Below are 16657 nucleotides of genomic sequence, written 5' to 3' on the forward strand. Positions count from 1 at the left end.
CAGGGTCTGGGGAGAAAGGAGAATGGGAGGTTGTTGTTTAATGAGTATACAATTTCAGTTTTGCAAGATAAAAAGAGTTCTGGAGATTTGGTTGCACTACAGTATGGATGTATTTAACACTATTGAACTGTACAGTCAAAAATGGTTAAGATGGTAAAGTTTGTTAGGTGTATTTTACCACAATTTACAAAAATTGTTTTTTAATTTTAATTAATTGAGCTGCCAAAGGACCTCTATTCCTGAGAAGACAAAAAAAAAAAAAAAAAAAAAACCCTGGGCTTTACCTACAAAACAACATAAAAACAAGTCTAATGATGAAGAAAAGGAGGCAAACCTGCTAGGGACCTCAGATCCTAAGGCAGGACCCAGTGGTGAGTTCCCTGGATTTTCTTTTTGTCTAATACGAGGTACTTCAAAGAGTTCATAGAAAATTGGAATTAAAAGAAAATATGAATCTTTCCATGAATGTTTTGAAGACCCCTTGTATATCCCAGACATGGAGCTGCAGAAGCCAGCAACCTGAGAACTCCCACAGGCAAAGACAAAACAACTCACACCCAAGCCTGCTCTCTCTAGCCAAAGCACCAGGAAAGGAGGAACCTAGTAAGACAGAATACTATAGAAAAAAAAAATCTATGGCCCCATCCCCACCCACAGCAGCAAAGGCTGGATGGGGAGCCTAGACTTCCTCTCTTGCCAGGTATCCCCACAGGAGTGGGGTCAGGAAACCCCATGTAAGGAAAAGGGACTTTCATCACTACTGGGTGATAAGACACCCCACCACCACCAAAGTGATAGTGACAATGAAGGCCATGAGGGGAAGCTGGACTTCCACCTACATCCCCCAGCAACAAGGTGAGGGCTCTCTCCTTCCTTCTTGGAGGAGGGCTAGTGGAGAGTCAGAACTTCCACCACTGCTCAGCAGTAACACCATCACACAACTCCCACATGGTATCAGTGGAGGCCATGTGGGATACAGGAACAAGGCACTCCTTACCTTCCCAGCTAGGGTATATCAGCAGAGGCCTACCTGGAAGACTGAATTCTTACCTCTACCTAGCAGTAACTAGATGTCCTCCCCCCAATAGTCAACAGAAGCCATGTGGGAACCCTGAACTTCTACCCCCATCGGATAGCAACACTATGTCAGAGGAAGCCTACTAGGACAGTGGATTTAAATAAGAGCCAGTATCTCTAACATAATACCCTAAATGTTCAGGATGCAACCGAAAAATATTCATCCTACCAAAAAGCAGGAAAACCTCAACTGACATGAGAAAAGACAATCAACAGATGCCGACATGAGATGATTCAGATGTTGAAATTATCTGACAAGGATTTTAAAGCAGCCATCATAAAAATGCTTCAACGAGAGATTGGCAAAATGGATTAAAAAACATGGCCCAACTAACTCACTTCAAATACAACAATATAGGTAGGTTAAAAGTAAAGGGATGAAAAATAGATATATCATGAAAACAATCAATAGAACACAAGAATGGCTATAATAATGTAAGATAAAATAGATTTCAGACAGAGACAGAAAGGGACATCACATGATAAAAGGGTCAATCTACCAAGAAGCTATGCACCAAACCACAATGCTACAAAATATGTGGAGTAAAAACTGATAAAACTGAAAAGAGAAACAGACAAATTCCCAATATTGTTGGAGACTTCAACAACACCATTAACTAACAAAATCACATCAACTTTTATAGAACAATCCACCTATTAACAGCAGAATACACATTCTTTTCAAGTGCCCATAGATCATACACCAAGATAGACTACATCCTGTGCCAAAAAACAAAGCCTGAAAGAACTGAAATCATATAAAGTGTGTTCTCTGACCACAATGGAATCAAACTAGAAATCACGAACAGAGAGGTAACAGAAAACTCTCCAAACTCTTGGAAACCAAACAGCACACTTCTGAATAATCCATGGGTCAAAGAGGAAGTCTCAAAGGATATCAAGAAATACACTGAAAAAATAAAAATGAAAATACAACATATCAAAAATTGTGGGACACAGCTAAGGCAGTACTAAGAGGGAAATTTATAGCACTAAATGCTAATATTAGAAAAAGTCTCAAATCAACAATCTAAGATCTCATCTCAAAACCCTAGAAAAAGAGTAAAATAAACTCAATGAAAGTAGAAGGAATGAAATAATAAAGATAGCATAAATCAATGAAATTGAAAATGGAAAAAAAGAAGGGAAAAAAAAGCTCATATTTTCAAAGTACAAAACTGACCAACACAAAACTCTAGCTAGGATGACAAACTAAAACAGAGAAAAGATGCAAATCACCAATATCAGGAATGAAAGAGCAATATCCCCTATAACATCAAAAGGATGTTAAAGGAATATTATAAACAACTCTACACATGTCAATTTGACAGCTTAGATGAAATGGACCAATTCCTTGAAAAACCCAGACTATCAGAAGTACCCAAGATGAAATATCCCTATAACTACTAAGGAAATTGAATTCATAATATTGGTTTTTCCCAAATGAATGTCTTTTATTCCATCATTCAAATTTACAAGCATGTCTTGGGAATCATCCTATAGCTTGTTTCTGCAGCTGCACAACTCTTAGCTCTTATTCGTCACCTAATGACGAATAAGAGACATAGATACCATCCAAAAATTTTCTGATATTCTTGTTTTTAACTGCTGTGGCTTGCTGGATCAAAGAAGCTGAATTTGAAACAAGTTCAGTGTCATTTCCTTCAAGGATTAACTCATCTTTCTGCGCTTGAGAGAGTGACCAAGCAACACCTGGCCTCATTCGAACCCTGCAGATGTATTTTTCACCCTCAAAATTTCAGATTTTAACAAGAGACCCACTCTCCCAAATAACGACGCTGGTGGGGAAGTGAGCACACACAGACCTCATCTTGTGAGGGAAGCCCAGCCTCACACCCTTGATCATGCTCTGTGCATGACCACAGACAGTGCGAACAGTGGACAGTCCTTTCTGTTTCCCCGTCATTTGTCATCCCAGAGCCTCTGCTTTTTCTTTCCAAGCAGACCGAGCTCTACACTGATATGAATGAAGCCCCTCTGCAGGACTCCTCTGGGGCCCTTCACTATAACAGTGCATCCCTTCAGAGTGATGTCGGCATTTTCTGGAATGTCGACAGTCTGACTGCGGAGCATGGTCTTCATTCTCACAGTAGATGTGGGAAAAAAGAAACGGCAAATTCATAATATTAAAACTCCCAAAAAGGATATCTTCAGTCCAGACGGTTTCGCTTAAGAATTCCACTAAATGTTCAATGTAGAATTTACATCAACTCTACACATACTTCCAGACAGTAGAAAAGGAGGAAGCACTTATGAATGCATTTTATAAAGGCAATATTGCCCAGATGTCAAAAGCAGACAAAGACAATGCAAAGCAAGAAAACCAAGACCAATATCCCTCATGTACATAGATGTGAAAATTCTTAACAAAATATTAGCAACAGAATTCAGCAATATATTAAAAGAATTAGAACCAAGTGGGGTTTTTATTGCAGCAATGCAAGGTTGATTCAATATTTGAAAATCAATGAATGTGATCTACCATATTAACAGGCTAAAGAAGAAAAATCATATGATCATGTCAATTGATGAAGAAAAATTACTTAACAAAAGTCAACACCCAGCATGATTAAAAAAAAATCCCTCAGAAAAACAGGAATAGAGGGGAACTGCATCAACATGATAAAGATAATTTATATATATATATTTTTTTATATATATGTACATATACATACATATAAAACCCTACAGCCAACGTGATACATAATGGTAAAACACTGAATGATTTCCCTCTAACATCAGGAACACAGCAACAGTGTCCACTCTCACCACTCTCAGCATAGTATTAGATGTCCTAGCCAGTGCAATAAGCAAGAAATAGAAATAAAAAGCATACAGTTAGGAAAGGAAGAAATAAAACTTTCCTTATTAGCAGATAACATGATTATATATGTAGAAAATCCCAATCTATAAAAATAAAAAATAAAGAACAAACTCCTAGAACAAATACATGAATTCAGCAGTGATGGAGGACACAAGATCAAATACCAAAATCAAGTGTGTGTGTGTATGTAATGAACACATGGACACCAAAATTTAAAAAATTCAACACCATTTATAATTGCTCAAAAAATGAAATATTTAGTAGTAAATCTAACAACATGTATAGGACTTGTATGCTGAAAACTATAATATGCTGATGAAAGAAATCAAAGAAGATCTAAATAAATGAAGAGACATACTATGTTTATGGATAGGAAGACTCAAGACAGTAAAAATGTCAATTCTCCCCAAACTGATGTTAACGTCGTTACCTAAAAATACCAACAAAATTTTTCTGTAGATAAAGACAAAATTGTTTTAAGATTTATTTGGAAAGACAAGGGAACTGGAATAGTTAATACAACCATAGAAAAGAAAAAAAAAGTGAGAGTTATCATTCTACTCAATTTCAAGACATTAAATACAGTGACCAAGACTGTGTGGTACTGGCAGAAGGACAGACACACAGATCGATGGAACAGAACAGAGTCCAGAAATAATGGGAAAATCTTTGGGATCTAGAACTAGGCAAAGAGCTCCTAGACTCAACACCAAAAAAGGACAATACACAAAAGGAAATATTAACAAATTGGACTTCACCAAAATTAAAATCTTTTACTCTGCAAAAGACTTGTTAAGAGGATGAAAAGACAAATTAGAGATAGGGGAAACTTTACAAACCATGAATCTGACAAGGGTCTAGCATCTAGAATATGTAAAGAACTCTCAAAACTCACTAATCTGAACTCAACATTCGATTTGGTGCAGAAAAGATAACTTTCAAAGCATGTCCTTTAAATCAACTCATATGGCATGACTGAAGGAAAAACAGACCATTGTGAGCATCCACTCCCAGGCTCTTGGAGTTATTGAAAATGTCAACTGGTCCAATGCCCACCAGGTCAGAAAAGGATGAGAATGTTTTCCATAGCTAATCTCCATACTTTACTAAATGGAGAGGCTGAAAGAGTTAAAAAAAAAAAAAAAAAAAAAAAAGACAAAATAAATACTTTCAAAGGGCCTCAGTGGTATTAAACTTAATATTTAACGATCTCTCATTGTTCCTTCAGTAGTTTTCAATCCAGTTTTCCCTAGTTAAGAATTTACATGAAAGAATGGCCTAAGGGGCCCAGCTGTTACAGCTGCTTGCCTCCCCTCAAAAGGGGAATCTTGATTCTTATACCAATGGAGGGAGCAGTGTGGCTTTACTCAAATGCATCAGAAGAAATGTCCTCTTAAGAAAACTAAAACTTTCTATTTCATGAACACATTGTGGAGAGAGAGAGAGCTAGAGATCAACTGCTATCAAAATAACACTTGAGGGGCCGGCCGGTTGGCTCAACTGGTTACAGCTCAGTGTCTTAACACCAAGGTAAAGGGTTTGGATCCCCATACAGGCCAGCTGCCAGAAATAAATAAATAAATAATGCTTGAAAACACTTCACTATTTTAATAACAGCCACAATAGCTAGTAATTGACACTGCTGTGGCTATTATTATAATAATTAAAGTTATACCCTAACAAGCTTTCATTTTAAAACTCCATAACTAAACCATTGCCATCTATAGGCTGAAAGTTCCTCAAAATGAACATGTTCTTGTTATAATCAAGTAATTAAAAATGCATTATATTTGGACCACAAGAACCCATCTTCATGCACAAAGATAGCTCTAGGGAAATGACTAGTGAGTCTTCAGATAAAATGACATTTTAATCTTCCTCTACAAACCACATCCCCTTCCTAGTTTCATAAGCATGTCAACTCACTTTGTCACTCTCTGTATTACATTAAGAAAAATGTTTGTATTTTCCCACCTTTTCTTCTGGAAGTGGCATGTGATTGACATTTCAGGAGTAATAGCCTTTACTTGAAAATATTCTCTTTTAGAAATTGTACTCCAAAAGTATATTCTAACCGAAACTCCACTAAGACATAATTTTAAATGGGGCTTTTTATATAAGGCATTTAAGAAAAATTTATGTATTCAGCTCAGCTAGATCATTTATAAAATTTATAAATAATCTAGATCATTTATAAATGTTATTGGCAAAATTTAAATTATATACCAATAATTTTCATAAGCAAATTAGCACATACCATTTATATGTCCCTAGCAGGTCTACTCACGTGCTTCAGGATCCATGAACGCTTTGAAATAATATGCTAATTTTGTATGTTCATGTACATGTGCTTAGCTTTTAAGAGTTTCTCAAAAGAATTTGCAAACCAAAATAAGTTAAAAACCACTGGTTTATCCCCAAATGGCCATTATATTATTTGAATATAGATAATATAATTATACTAAATATAATTTAATTTATTATAGTATAGCATAAGCAGCATCACTGAACAGGAGACATAAGACCCTCTGACTTTTAGAGGGTTTAAATAACCATGTAGCTTTCCATTTGCTTCTATATTTACATGCAAGTAAAATAGGTTTACCAAATTTTCTTTTCCCTCACTTCCTTTTAATGACTCATTTTTAATTTCCAATCAAGCACTGAATAATAGATACTTTTAAAGGATGCTTGTTTGCACATTACACCAACCTAAAAGTTACCCTCCATAGAAAATGTTCACAGTCAAACCACAAAGAAAATATAGCACATATGCTGGAGGGGCTGCTGTTTGGTCCCTCAGTTAGGGCTGAAGAAGGCAGTAGGAACTTAAGGTGCAAAAAAGCTTCTCTGACTTAGAACATCATCAGTATTTCAGTTCAAGAGAATTACTATTATTTGAAAATCTGTTATACTCATAAAAATGTAAAAAGTGGCTCTTCTGTTATGATATGTTGGAGTCCTACCATGGTTCAGTCATCTACCTGAAAGATTTCCATTTCAAACCTTTTTTAATAGGTCTCTCTCCACTACTCTGTGAGCTGCTTAGAGTAGGGACATTTGTCTCATTCATTCTTCTGTATCTAGCATCAGACATAGTGCCTGCTAACACAAAGCAATCCAAAAAAATTGTGATTGACACTGTTAACCTAATTAAATCCCATAATTTAAACTTTTGAAAGCTATTCCAATTTGCGCAGCTTAAATATGCTCTAAAATGGTACAGGGTCATAAATAGCCATCTTCGGGATATGTGTCAAATTCTTCCCAGGAATACCACTTGTAGTAACATTCCTTGAGTCATCTCATGACAAGTCCATGCTAATAAACACAGAGGTAATCAAGCAAAGAACATAACCGGGCTTGAAATGCAGAGGCAATAAGTGATCCTAACATCAAACCCCTCAACGCTTCTTAATTAAAATGAATCTGGCAATTGTCATAGAAAATATATGTATGTAGAAACAGAATAGAAATACACACCTGAAATTCTTTTCATGTACAAATCAAAATGGAATTTTAAAGAAAAGAGAAGCATATAAGATCATACAAGTAGAAGGAATTGCTAGAAGTCATGTAGTTCAAACTCCAATCTGGCCCTTTACCATTCAAAGTAAGTGTTTTGTCCAGTTTTTTAAAGGCCTCTAGAATTATATAATGCATATCAAGTGTAAGGCTTCCCCAAACCATCCTCTGTTTGCTTACATAAACAAGAAAGAAAACTGTATGACGAATGAAGGTGCTCAAATCTGGCAGCACCTGCTGATAACAGCGCTTCGGATTGTTAGATCAGATAGTCACTGGTACTGTTTCTCTGCCACTCATGCCCTGAAATCTTCTCAAACAGGTGAGGAGCTGCACAGTTTCCAAACCACCACTTCAACATCGTGCCAAGAGACTGGAGTTCACAGCCACATCCAGCACGTTCCATAGAATTTAAAGCTCAGGCCAACTCTGATAAATATGTGAGCCTAAAAACTAGCTATCCAAGGTGAGGCATAGCTCTCCATTCTTCAGTTTGCTATTCATTATCAGTTCCGAAAGCACAGGTCCATCACACTCAGATTAGAAAGTTGAAAGAAAGACAGACACTTTACATACCTCACGGAGGAGCCCACAGACCGTATGAAGAATGAATCCTCCTGCTGACCCCATCCCTGCTCTGACATAGAATCTTCTTTTGTTATGTATTGGGCACTTGCAGAGCAAAAATACCAGCTCTGCAAAGGCAAAGAAAAGTTGCACAGAAGAGATGGGATATGAGCAGCGCCTTGAGAATATCTTGGAGTTGGAGGAAGAAGGCTGGGATGATGAACAGCACAGGCTTTGTAGATCGGGCAGAGCAAATATACCAACCAGCAGGCAATTTTAAGATAAGGGATACAGTTTACCAAAGGAATGAGTGAATGAATGAATGGCCCAACAAAAGAACCAATGAACACAGAAACAAAATAAATGAATAAATTTGTAAATAAATGAGTGATCCTATAAATGAATGAGGTTGAATGGAGGCTTGAACTAAGATACAGATAGTCCTAAATGTCAGACAACGAAACTCAATCCATCCCAAAAAGAAAGATAAGAAAGACATCCCTCAGAGTTGTGCAGTGCATGGTCTGCCCAAATGTATGCACAGACTTGCATCAAAACAATGAGAATTCACTGAAAGTTTTTGTCAGCATGAAATAAGTGATTAAGGAAGATCAATCAAGCAGCAGTAGGCAAATATAAGGAACAGAAACCTTACGACAGGTACCTGAACTACAAGCTAAACTACTGTTTTTGACTACACAAGACCAACACATGAGATGCACATGGTAATTGGAATTCTAGAATTAATGAGCTTTTAAAAATTGAGATATTATTAACATACTGAATTCTGAACGGAGACACTTCTGTGTGTATCCCGTGCACCATGTTCCTTGAATGTACTCTTACAGTATACCCAAAGCTGCATAGAATGGGTTTTTCCCATGCATGTTCCAAACCACATTTTCTGCAAGATAGACGCAAGTTCAGAATATTCATGCTTTTAAAGTGTACAACCCAATGGTTTTTTAGTATATGCACAAAGTTGTACAACCCTCACCACTATCTAATTCCAGAACATTTTCATCACTCCAGAAAGAAACCCTGTACCTATGAGTAGTCACTCCCCATTGCCCTCTCCCCAGTCCATGGAATTAACATGCTTTAATCTTGATATGGATTTCTCTTTTTTTATATATCTCCTCAAAGTACATATATGGACATCTGCACACAGCAGACTCTCCGTATGATTATCTGCCAAAGAAAGACTGCCAGAACTCAGGACATATCAGAGAAGACAATTTTCTTTTCTACCCATCTGATGCAGCATTTTTACTTTCACTTGGTGAGTAGCAATTTTCAAGGTTCATTAAGTTTTTTAAAGTATCACTTGGTTTCCCGATTGCAAAAGTTTAAGTTGTTTTTCTCCCCTTTGGATATCATAACAACCTAAATATAGTAGACAGATCAAAAGATGGTTAAAGTAGATGGTGCACAACTAATCACCCACTTCGGCAACCACAGCCTTAGATCATAATTGATTTTTCCTCTAAGCCACAGGGTGAAACTAAAATTCTCTCTAGGAATGCACAGCTATTTCTCTGCAAGTCCCTAGATGGACATAGAAGGTTGTAAATTTAGTTGATTTTTTTTTTTCCACTTTAAGGCCAAGTAAGAATGAACTTCCACTAAATTTTGTATATAATTCTACTATTGGGTTTTGGGATGGCTCTTTGGTGTTTGGCAGCACATTTTAACATGAGCAAATCTCCAAATTCCTCTAGAGATTACTATTATCTTGAATTCTGGAAGAAATCTCATTAGTCTTTATATGAGTCCCCCACCATACACACACACACAGAGACACACACACACACACACACAGACACACACACACACATTTTTCTTCTCTCTGCTTTCCTCTAAAAATGCAAAATACCTTAATTTTTAAAAAAGATATTCCTCAAGGTAATGAAATCCAGCTAAACAAAAACAGTATGTGAGTCTTACTCATTTTCTTCTGTCTATGAATATGACCCAAGAGACTAAATTAACAAATAGCACAGATGTTATACATAGCCTTCATCTGTCCCACCCTCACTCTACCCCCAAGTGCTATACTCTGAGGACCAACACCCCCTTCACACATGTCTATCACCACTTATAAAAGATATCTGTATTAAAACAATTGTTTTCATGACATTCAGCTTCTGGGATTAAAAAAATAAAACCAAATTTAAGAAAATAATATGTTTTGGTCAGTTCACTTCTTCCTATCAACTATTTTTAAAAAACTATTTTAAGAAAAAGTTTACATACTTCCTACAGCAGGTACTCTAAATTTCTTCGAACTGCTTTCTATAGACAAGTCATGTGAAAAATATTTTCTATAGTGTTCAGGTCCACGAAGTTTGCTGGACACACTCTAATCCCTTTTGTATCTCCTCCCAGCAACCCAGGACTTTGTAAGGCTGCAGGACAGTTGACACAATAGGGACCCAAGGGATGTGGCCTACAGTCAGTGACAGTAGCCTCCAAATCCTAGCCTGGGCCATTTAGAGGAAGAGGTTTTATCTTCCTCCTTCACAATGCCTGAATACCCTCAGGGGATCCTCCACAAATAATTCATGATTAGCAAAAAGAACATGCTCTAATCAATAGGAAGTAATGGCAAAACTCACAGCAGGTCCAAGAAGACTGGGTGTTAAATTAATATCTGATTACTTTTCAGATGGGAAAATTTAATTTTTCATAGACCAAAGACCTAAAATAAACTTTTGAAACTTATGGTTATACAGGGTCTTTCTCAAGGGACCAAAAAAAATGTTATAAGAAAGATATTTAATGAAAGGAGGTCTCTAACATGAGTATTTCATTACATCGGAGATTTCCTTGAGATCACACAAAAACAAAATTAGGACTTAATTTACCTGAAGCTTTACCCAAAATATTCCTAATTAGATTATTTTGTCTAGTCTTTAAGGATTATCTTCAAGTGTGTGTTATAAGGCCTTTCATTGTCAACCGCCAATTCCCTGTATTCCAGGAGAGGATTTGGAGTACTCTGCACTGTATTTCTCCTCTTCTAGTAGTTCCCCTGTCCATTTAAAGCAAAACAATCAGACTACAGGCCATAAGCATTAGAGCGGCTGAATTTGAAACTTATTTGTTAAACAAAAATGATAAATTCTGATTTTATAATTACTCATCTAAGCATTTATATTCAAAATTCTTGATGTGTTGATATTGCATAAAAATTCTGCAGTAGTTAACAACGGTGGATTATAGAAGGCCTTTATGATAGGTTTATTTTTCCATTTTGTTTTGTTCAAGCTGATATTCAAAATAATTTTAAATTTTCAGCACACTCTGAAGGGAGAATGTTGCTGGACAGTAAAGAGTACCTGACCCAGACTTTTAAATAGACCGTGGACAATCTTCACAGACACATGAAAGAATTACCTATATTCACTCTTTAGTGAAGTACCTTTCCCTTTCATTAAGCCCTGATATCCTTCTCATTATTTATTGGTTGATCAGAAGACAAATAAACATAAGATAAAAATGGGTTAATCAGCCTTTAATTACGCAAGAATAATATCTAAAGCCAAGATCTTTTTGCAAGAGGATAAATGAAGAATGCACACACATACAAAATAAGATTTGCCAGCAATAGCCGGTGAGTTACGAGCACCAGGTTCTTGCTGAAATGCTCGGTAAAACAGGTTAAGAGGATGGGCTGTGGGGGCCAGGAGCCTTGGCCTCAAATTCCAGCTCCACTGCTTTGGATGACAGGAAACTTTTCTCTAAGCCTCAGTTTCCTCATCTAGAAAATTACTAACAGCTCATGTTGTGGAAACACTCTTGCTCAGCCCTTGCTACATGACACAGTGCATCACTACAGGACTCTGCAGAGTCCCCACCAACAAGAAGGCCCTTACCAGATGCGCCCCCTTGACTTTGGGCTTCCCAGCCTCTAAACTGTAAGAAATAAATTTCTTTTCTTTATAAATTACCCAGTTTACCCTGTTAGAAGCACCAGAAAACTAATACACAGTCCTTCTGAATGCAGTCAGAATTTTAAAGTGAATGACTAACATGCTAATGTAAACACGTTTCTTTAAATTCTTCATTTAAATTTATTAAATGATCCAGAATTCATGAACCAACATAAAAACATTTCAAATTTACATTTAGTATCTATATGTCCTAGATTCAGTACTAGAAGACAGTACTAATTCCTGTTTAAATCCTGGCTATTGAGTTTTACATTCAGTGGAGGCAGAGTCTAGCTGGAAGCAATGGTGTGGACTTAATTTCGAACAAAGGTAAGTTTCCTGTCAAGAAAAAAATTATGTTGAGGTTCATTCTTTCTCTTTTTTAAAGTTGCCCTTCCTCCTTACTCTCTACATTTAAGTAAAAAGAAATGCTTGGAATATAGCAGTCACAAATGACGAGGCATCACCAGCCTCAAGCTTAAATGCACCATGTCCTTTTTTCTTTCTTTCATTTAGCACCAGAGGGATAGCACTCTTTTTCTCAATACTGAAACCAAGTCTACTCAGTCGTCTGTCAATGCCTTTGTGCCTAGGTGACAGTGAGCAATCGGTAGAAATCCATTCTCAGTAGTGAGTCCTTGTAAGTGCGAGGGTATTTCAAAAAGTTCATGGAAAGATTTGTATTATCTTGTAATTCTATTTTTCCATGAACTTTTTAGGGTACCCTCATGCTTACAAGGACTTGTATAGAGTTCCTTTTTGGAAGTCTGCAAAATGCAAATTGGCCATAATGTCATGAGGAATGTTGCTGCAAAGTAAAAGGGGCTTGGTAATCCTGTTCGGATCTTTGGTGACTTCTGCATGAAGATAAATTTCTATGTCAGTTACACCGGCTGTGCAACCAGCCTGTCTTAATTACGTAAGACCCACATGGAATCATCATATGATATAGAATTGCCACCACAAAATACAACAAAAATCTCACTAATGTGAATTAATAGACAAAAAGCCTAGCCTGGATTACAGTATACTTTTTAAAGGAAATGTACACACACACACCCTCAAATTAGACTAGAAGCGTAGAGGGTCTCAGGACCTGCCTGCTTAAAGGATAATGACCACTTGTAAGTCACATAATCGCATGAAATACCTATGCACAAAAGACTTTAAAATAGGTGCCTTTCTCAGTAAATTCAAACACTCACCTTGCAGTCCTGAGTATACAATGACATTCCAAGTAAGTTCCCTTTATTTTGAAAGAAAAAAGTCAAAGCATCCCTATGTAAATCATCATAAATATCATTAATAAAGTCTAAATTCTGGAGATTTTGCTCATTTTTTCTGGGGACACTTAAGACCTTCTCTCAGCCACTATGCTTCTGGATCCCCCCATCTGGTAAGTCAACATCACTTATCTACATGTCTGGAGAAACACCCAACTATGTAACCCCACAGAAAGGCACTGGATCAAGGTATTAAACATTTGATTTAATGCAGAAAAGGTAACTTTCCCAAAGCCTTGCACTTTCCAGTTAGGCTGCAGCATGGTCAACAAACTACTTCTAGAAGCTCCTCTAAAGATTTCTAACTTTAGCTGGAAGAAAAGCTGGTGATTTTCTTTTCCATTCCCTGATTGTACGTATAAACGACTTACTGCAGCCCGGCAAGGCTCTCCTTGCCTGGATTGACAGGCTCCCTGTAGAGCTGACAAGGGCTGATGGATACACCTGCCAGAATGTTCCTGAAGATGAAGATACTGCTACTGCCATGTCCTTGGCAGTCTTCAATGCAAGCCTGGGGACTAAAATGGCTCCCCTGATTCGCAGCAAAATTCTGAGATGGAACCAGCCTTAAAATTCTAGCATAGCCCCTTCTCAATTCAATTTATTCTCAGGGCAACACTAAAGAAGAAATGTGTTTTTGGTATTTGAAGCTCATTTTTATGTTTGCAGTAGTGTCAGTATGATTGACCCATTATTATTAAAGTACAGTTTTTAATGAAACTCCATTTCACCACATCATCTCTACTGCAGCTTAAATTGATTAATTATACCCTAGAAGAAAGTAATAACAACTTCCCTATTTCAAATACTTAATGGGAAGCTGCTCTAATTATATGAGAATGGACAAAGTAACATATCCTCCCTATCGACAAATTTCAAAACTCTGCTTCTCTCCTTTTTTTTTTTTTTTCCCATTCAGTCAGAGTCCTTGTTAATGACAGGAGCATATCATAATTTAATTAGCTGACAATGACTGGCAATCTACCCACTTCATTTTAATTAGAATCATTTCATAGAACTATCCATAAAGGCCCACTTTGCATAACTAATAACCTTCATAAACAAGACCTTCGGAAAACTGCTGACTCTTACAGAAAGATGTAACACATTTGGACATAGTCACCATGTTCCCACTTCACTGAAGACTAGGGAACACAGAATTTCCCCTGCAATGCATATACATGGTTCATTCTGGACGTGTGAAACAGATGCCCAGGATAGCACAAAAAGTCCAGGAAATCAACTTGCCCGCAACCTCATGTAGGCATTACTTAATGGTACACGGCACTTCAGAGGTGAGGCTTTGTGCATGAATGCCGTGAGAAGCTTTTCAGGAGACTTTCACTAATCTGTCAAATCTAACTAAAGGAAGAGCAACAGCTTCTTGCAAACCTGATGCAAAATGTGGTTATTGCCGAATGTCATTTTCATGGCCTTACGATAAATACAATGCATAATTCATCGGTCTGAAAATAGTTTGCAGTCAGTCTCTAGAACATAATCATTATTCTGGTAACTGGAGTCAGGGAAGGGTGGCTGTGGGGTGTGTGTGTGTGGGAATAGGGGACTCCTGAAACGTGAACGAGCATTCTCTTCTAGAAAACAATGCCTATAGAACTGAAAAATTACAAAATGATTTTTAGGTGGGCTCACTCCTTCTATGTAACACGAGGATCCTTGGATGTAGATTTTTAAAATAAAAATATGAATAAAATAATCACTTTAAATGAGTCCATTCTCAGTTCACAACACTGTCACCCATATGCAACTTTTTAGGAACTGGATTACATCAAAATCTTATTACCCTAGACAACAGGTTCTGTTTGCTTTAGAGGATACCAGTATTACAGTGGTTTCATTGAAAAAGCATCATAGGCTGTCAAATGTCCTGGGCTATCTCACCATGGTCCGATTTTATTAGTTGCACATAGTGGAAAGAGCATGGGCTTGGAAATCAGATCTAAGGTTCAATCTGTGCCCTGCCACTGTAGCTACAACGTGACTTTGATCAAGTTCATTAACTTCTCTGAGCTTCAGGTTCTTATGTGCAAAATGAAAACAATATTAACACAACTTGCAAGGTTGTCAGGAAAATTAGCCATAATGTATGTAAAGTGCTTAGTAGTGAGTAGCTGCTCAATAAAGAGCAACTTTTATTCTCACAATTATTATATATTAAATTTGGCTAATAATACTGAGTTATGGGGATCAAATTAAATAATTTTGCACAAGTGCTTAGCCAGTTAAAAGGCAATGTAGGCATCTGAGCTTCATAGGATTAAGAAGAGCTTTAAAGGGCAGTTCCTGAACTTCATTTGCATTGATTATGAAAGTGTGGTTATTGATTAACTGCTGTGTCCTCACCAAATGCTCCTGCCTTCAAGAAACCTGCAATCTTAAGAGCATTAGTTTAGGAATCAGATGACTGTTCACTCAGTCCACTTTCTAGCTGTGTAACCTTTGGTAAGTATCTAAGCTTCTTAAATTGGCTTTCTGATCTGAAAAAAGCAGGTAATAATAATAGTATTCATCACACAGACATCATGAGGCTAAGTGAAACAATCCATGTAGACTGCTAAGTACGATGCCTGACACATACTAAATGGCCAGTCTACGATAGCTGTCATTACCTAATTAGTGACAATACAAGATCAAATATGATACAAATGAAGAATTGAGTCTTAGCAAAATTAAAGACTCACCGATGTTAAGGAGCAGAAGAGGTCTCTCTGCCTTCAAAGTTCAAATTCAACCCATGTGCTATTAAACCACTCTTAAACCAGGCTCAATCATTATTTACTAATATACATTTAACGAGTATTTACAATGTACTGATCAAAGTGCTAGTTTTTAGGGATATAATAACAAGACAGAAGGTATCCATGGCCTCAGGGAGGCTACATCTCTGGGAGAAACAGACAAGGGAAAGGACAATTACAAGACAGCGTGCCTGGTGCTGGGATGAGGGGAATGCACAAGGCTAAGGGAGCACACACAGGAGAAATACAGAAGTGAATAAAATGTCACTTTTAAAAAAAAGTTATTTTTTTTGGCAGATGGCTGGTACAGGGATCCAAACCCTTGACCTTGGTGTTGTAACACTGCGCTCTAATCAACAACTGAACTAACCAGCCAGCCAACATGTAACTTTGTAGAAGACACGAATCCAGGTAATAAAACTGCTCTTATGATCTTACACTTTGACTTTTTCTTCAGACCAAAATTTCCAGAGATGTCCAACATGCTCGGGACATTTGAATATCAAAGACTCAAGCTGCTGGAGTGCCAATGGACCACAAAGAAGGAAAATGCTCTGCCCTGACGCAGTGGAGCAGGGCACTGCACAGGCAGGGTAACGCCAAGGGATCCAGAAGGAAGTCCCTGTCCAAACAAACCTTCCTCTTAGCCATGTGCCAACCTTTAAA

General features: G+C 37.3%; 1 protein-coding gene and 1 pseudogene across 2 annotated transcripts in view; both read right to left on the reverse strand.

Annotated features, from left to right (window-relative positions):
- The window catches only part of SMYD3 (SET and MYND domain containing 3), a 663795-nt gene that overhangs the window by 339011 nt on the left and 308127 nt on the right, over positions 1-16657 (reverse strand). The window lies entirely within an intron of this gene.
- Positions 2612-3180, reverse strand: LOC134366485 (large ribosomal subunit protein uL6-like; annotated as a pseudogene).

Source organism: Cynocephalus volans, chromosome 18 (genome assembly GCF_027409185.1).
Source record: "Cynocephalus volans isolate mCynVol1 chromosome 18, mCynVol1.pri, whole genome shotgun sequence".
NCBI lineage: Eukaryota > Metazoa > Chordata > Mammalia > Dermoptera > Cynocephalidae > Cynocephalus > Cynocephalus volans.